The sequence below is a fragment of the Rhagoletis pomonella genome, unplaced genomic scaffold (assembly GCF_013731165.1).
Source record: "Rhagoletis pomonella isolate Grant_MI unplaced genomic scaffold, Rhpom_1.0 Rhpom_scaffold_00430, whole genome shotgun sequence".
Taxonomy (NCBI): Eukaryota; Metazoa; Arthropoda; class Insecta; order Diptera; family Tephritidae; genus Rhagoletis; species Rhagoletis pomonella.
The window spans coordinates 27,188-33,284 of record NW_023458984.1 but is presented as its reverse complement, the minus strand read 5'-3'; positions in this window follow the sequence as shown (position 1 = coordinate 33,284).

Here is a 6,097-nt window from a genome sequence, read left to right as displayed (position 1 = left end):
ACAGATTAACCTGAAGCATTCTAGGTGCGCTTCAGATAACCTGAGAGTCTTCCTAGGAGAGAACGACTACGACCTTGGACTCATCCAAGAGCCCTGGATTCAAGACTCGACCGTCATGGGCCTAAACATCCCCGGGTACGAAGTTTTTTATGCCTGCACTAATGGTAAGCCCAGAGCCTGCGTCCTGGCAAAAACAGAATATAAAGCGTTTCTTTGTCCCTCTTACAGCAGCGAGGACTTGGCAGTTGTAAGACTGTCGCAGCACGGAGGGCCTACGTATGTTGCGTCCGCCTACTTCGCACACGGCAGAGAAACCCCTCCAGCGGAGGTAGAGGAACTGGTAGCAGCAGCGACACAGCAACAAGCTTCGCTTGTGATTGGATGGGACGCCAACGCAAGACATTGCCTCTGGGGAAGCGGTGAAACGAACGAAAGGGGTGAGTCACTCTTTGATTTTATCATTAGCACTAAGCTATCTATATGCAATAGGGGGACGACTCCCACTTTCACCTTTCCGAGTACGGAAAACTACGAAGGGTGGGAGGAAGTCCTCGATATAACATTGTTACTAGAAAACAATAATGTTTGTGTTGACAACTGGGAAGTGTCTGATGAGAGCTCTTTTTCTGACCATAAGTATATCACTTTCAGTGTCAATATTATTAAAAAAATAATCAAATCCTATCGCAACCCTAGGAAAACTAACTGGATTGAATTCGATCGTCTGGCTCGCGAGAAGCTTAGTTTGGCTCCTAGCCCACTGGTGAGCTCCATCAGCGAGATTGAGGCCAATCTTATAGTCGTCGAGACCACACTTCGGAATTCAATGAACAGGGCCTGCCCGCTACGATATTCAAGGAAGCCATATCCACCTTGGTGGAATAGTGACTTATCTAGACTAAGGAAAGAAACTAGGAGAATTTTCAACTCCTGTTACAAATCTAAATCTTGGAAGCCATACCAAGACATTATGAAAAAGTATAAAAGTGAGATTCGGCGCTCAAAAAAAGCAGCATGGGAGAGCCACTGCGAGACATTGGAGAGTATAAAGGACACCGCCAGGCTGAGCAGGCTATTGACGAAGGACTACTCCTGTCCGTCACTCCTTCGCAGTGCGGATGATGTACCCACAGAGTCTGTGGAAGACTCACTCAGGTTGCTTGTCAATACTCATTTTCCGGGTAATTCTGACGAAGCGTTCAATCCGATTCCAAGAAGATATGCTGGAGCTCAGCACATAGCAGACTCAATTTTCACAAATCCCAAAATATCATGGGCGTTGAAGTCCTTCTCGCCTTACAAAAGCCCGGGGCCAGATGGCATCATACCTATAATGTTGCAAACTGTGGAGGATGCTATTATGCAATGGCTTTTGTCCATTTTCAAAGGATGCATAACCCTCAACTACGTCCCTCTATCGTGGAGGCGAGTAAAAGTGGTTTTCATCCCAAAACCTGGAAGGCGAGGGCACTTATACGCCAAAGATTTTCGACCCATTAGCTTAACTTCCTTTGTCCTCAAAACTTTCGAGGGGGTTCTGGACACGCACGTCCGGGGTTTTTTCCACGGCAAACGCATGTCTGAAGCGCAGCATGGATATTTGCGGGGACGATCCATGGAGACGGCGCTCCATGAGGTCGTTAGAACTGTCGAGAGGTCACTCGAATTTAAGCAATTCACTCTGGCAGCCTTCCTCGACATAGAAGGAGCCTTTAACATTGTTAGGGTAGAAGCTATCCAAAAATCCCTTGAAGAGCTAGGCATCGAGGAGTCTATTAGCGCGTGGCTAATGGCCATGCTTCGCAGCAGAACGATTTCAGCTGAACTTGGTAGCTATACATTAACAAGAAACGTTAGTAGGGGCACTCCTCAAGGGGGAGTGATCTCTCCTATTTTATGGCTCAGCACTATCAACTCAGTACTACTCAAGCTCAACCAGGGAGGAGTAAAGGTAGTGGCCTACGCTGACGATGTAGTGATTTTAATAACCGGGTTATTTCCATCTGTGATGAGTAACATCATGGAGGGTACTCTAGCAAAGCTTAGCCGGTGGGCCGAGCAATGTGGCCTTAGAGTGTACCCAGAGAAAACAGAATTAATGCTCTTTACGACAAGAAATAAGGTCCCAAGCTTTGAATTACCAAAGCTAAGTGGACAAAGGCTGCGATTATCTAAACAAGCGAAGTATCTTTGAGTCATACTGGATCCTAAGCTAAGTTGGAAAATAAATATTGAAGAGAGAGTAAAGAAAGCGGGCATTGCCTACTACTCCTGTAAGCGGCTTTTTGGGAAGACATGGGGTCTCAATCCAAAAGTTGTACTCTGGATGTACACAGCGGTTGTACGTCCGATCTTATGCTACGGTTCTTTGGTATGGTGGACAGCCTTAAAGAACCAATATAATCAAGTGAAACTAGGCAGAGTTCAGAGATCTGCATGCATCGGGACCACAGGGGCAATGAGAACTTGCCCTACCGATGCCCTAAATGTTATTACAAACCTATTTCCTATAGACCTTCACATACGACACACCGCATCACTAGCGGCTATAAGACTTAGAGAACTAGGTATATGGAAAGAAAGAACGATCGGGCATAGCAGCATAATTTCCCGTTTGCCACCAAAGTTGAGGCTGGCAACCGATTACGTTCGACCTGAGGTAGAGTTTCACAGGCCTTTCGGGGCCATTCTTCCGTCGAGAGCCGACTGGGACGGGGAGCTTGATATCTCTACCTGGACACATCATATGTACACCGATGGCTCCAAAATGGAACGCGGAGTTGGAGCAGGTCTGAGTCACTGGGAGTAAAAAGATCAATTCATCTGCCCGATTTCGCGAGTGTCTTCCAAGCAGAAGTATTCGCTATAGCCGAAGGCTGCCGTCTCTTAGAACGTAGTGGATTGCGTTACGGCGGGCGAGTAGCCATTTTCTCAGATAGCCAGGTGGCCATTAAGGCCTTAGCGTCTTTTACAACAAGGTCGAAACTAATCAAGGAGTGTAGGACACTGTTAAATACAGTAAGTCGTCAACTCGATTTAGATTTAGTTTGGGTCCCTGGCCATAGCAACATTCCCGGAAACGAGGCTGCAGACGAGTTAGCCAGAGAGGGTTCTACATTGGTGTCGATCGAGGACCGGATCTCACCCCCAATTGGAACCTTATATAAAGACATATTTCTCCACAATCTCCGGAAATCGGATCAAAGATGGCGCACCGTGGCAGGCTGCCGTTTATCCAAACTATTGTGGCCTGCGTACAGCCCTGAGAGATCATAGAACCTACTAAGGAAACCCAGATCTGACGTTGCTAGGCTTGTTGCGACTCTTACTGGGCATTGGCCGATTGGTACCCACGCGAGAAGGCTGGGAATCGCCTACAACGACTTCTGTAGAAGCTGCAGAGATGAGAACGAGCAGGAAACAGTAGAACACCTGCTTTGCAAATGTCCAGCTCTAATGAGGAGCAGAAATACCATGCTAGGAGCATATGAGTTCACATCGTTACGAGAGCTATCTGATGTAAGTCTCCGCAACATACTCAACTTCATCAACCACGCCAGCTGGCTCCAACATACTCATTCGAGGTATATGGTATCGAAATGGCACTTAGCTGCTACTTGGGCGTAATAGTTTCCCGCCACCATTCTAACCTAACCTATATAGAAGAAAATGCGTGACACTTACTAGGTTTATACGCACAGAATAATCGACTTAATTGAAAGCGCTTTGACACCGTACACATTTCGCTCTAGTGTCTATACTTACGGCTTTATATCAGCATCAAAGTAACCGTCTTCAAAAGCAAACAAAATCATTTGACATTTTATAAGTTAACATAATGGAAAGTGATAAAAATCTAGTTTTATTCGGCATTTTATTATCATTATTATTAATCAGCTTTGGAATTTGAGCGGAACAGCTGATCTCCAATTCGCTTTGAGTGAGAGCGGTGTTTATACACTCTTTCTAACTGTCTGGAGAATTAAACTACCGATTTGAAATGGAGTGTGAGCAAAAAAACACTTCGCTCTTTCAAAGCGAATTGAAATTCAGTTTATACATATGTTTTGAATCGCGGCGAAATGAATTAAAGCGACTTATGCATGCGTATAAACGTAGTAACTGACTATAAAATTGCATACCAAACATTTTTCTCAAAATTCTGATTCCAAAGTTCGAAATTTTGGTGAAACTGTGAGGAATTTTATTAATTGTTGCACAAAGTTTAAAATTGGGATGTACATGGTTTTCGTTAGACGATAAGCTGGGCTTTTATAAAAAATTAATAAGCTTTAAAGCAAAAAGAAAAACATGTCGCAACACTATAAAATGTTCATTAAGTTACTTAAATTCTTGTTTATTTACTTTTAAAACTTTAACTTTTATGATTTTATGCGGAGAATTTTTTCTACAAAAAGCTTCATGACACATGCAATATAAACATATCTATTACCTTTTACATTGTGCATTAGATATTTGTCTATATTTTATTACACTATTCGCACGAGTATTATAATAGGGCTTTCGCACGCGGCAACAAAGTTGGTCGCCTGCCAACTTTGTGCTCGTTCAACTTTTTTTCCTTGCAACCCTGTGTTTGTTTACATTCTGTATCAGTGTTGGGAAATGAAAGTGTTCGTTCAGTAAGAAATCTATACAAAAAATGTACTTTTCGGCTATAAATTGTAAACATTTTTTAATTTGCTCATATATTTTCTTAGTACATTCCCTTCAAGACCAATGATTTTATGGTATTCAAAAGTTTTATTGTTTATATACATACGTTTACGTATTTTACACTTTTACAAATTGATTCCACGTGCGCATGTACTGCATTTAACGCAAATATGTATGCACACATTTCAGGTATACATCTTAACAAAAAGCATATTTAAGTTATTATTAAAGGATAAAAGAGACATTTCCTTTGGATTCAGTACTAAAATTTGACATTTTGCTATTCATTTCAAGTGCTTATCAAAACTTTACGACAAGATTTGACCATTTATCTTAATATTATTCAAGTTTAATTATTGTTTGTAAAAATACGGTTTATATTTTAAGAAAGCCGTACAAAGGTTCAAACTTTGTGCAACATTAAAAAAACCAACACACTTTCGTATCAATTTAGAGCTTTTTAATCCGATTTCCTAGATTTATTTTGAGTGTGCGTTTTTTTAGCCCATTAAATTGTAATATAAGTAAGTTTTTTAAGATTTCTTTGATGAAGGTGTTGCTAATTTTCTCCATATAAAAAAATCGTCGAACACACTTCGTATGGAAGAAAATGGCTGACATCGTCGAAAAAAAAATTGCCAAGTTTAACGGTAAGTTCCAGCTACTCTAAACTTGCACTTTATTATACTAAAATTGAATGGGCTAAAAACTAAAGAATATTAATAAAGTTCGAAATTTTTACGAAAGTATGTTGGTTTTTGGATGATTCGCAAAGATTTAATCTTGGGTTTATACAGTTTTTCTTAAAGAATACATTAAATTTTATAAACAGATAATTTAAATTAAAGAATACTAAAATAAATAGTAAAATCTTGTCAATATGTGAGTGCCGTAAAGGTATTATATTTAAGGAAATCTCTTCTTATAACTAACGAAGACTTTGTTTCTATATGAAGCTGACTTCGACATTTTGTTTTAATAAAACTTAATATCGAAAAGTTTCTTTAAAAATTTGCCTAGGCTATATTATACTGGTTCGTTCAAGCCATTTTTCAAAACTTACTAAGGTAAATACGAACAGGCGAACAAAAGAGAATACAAAAAATTTCTTGCTGTAAATTTTCAGAGCTATATATTTTTAGTATTCATTACAAAACTGTACTAAAAAGTACTTCGCAGTAGGACAGTATATTGTAAATGAAATTGTAACAAACAAGTACAATTGTACCAAAAATGCCAACACTGTTCTGTATACATACCTTTTTTCTATTTTACTCTTACTTTATCTTTCAGCTTCGCTAAAGCACTTCTACCAACGCTTGGCTTACCAAATTTACGCCAGTTGATAAAATTTTGCAATTTAAATTCATTTTCAATAATGTAAATAACGATTCGTGTTGAATCGAAAATCGCCTCGTAT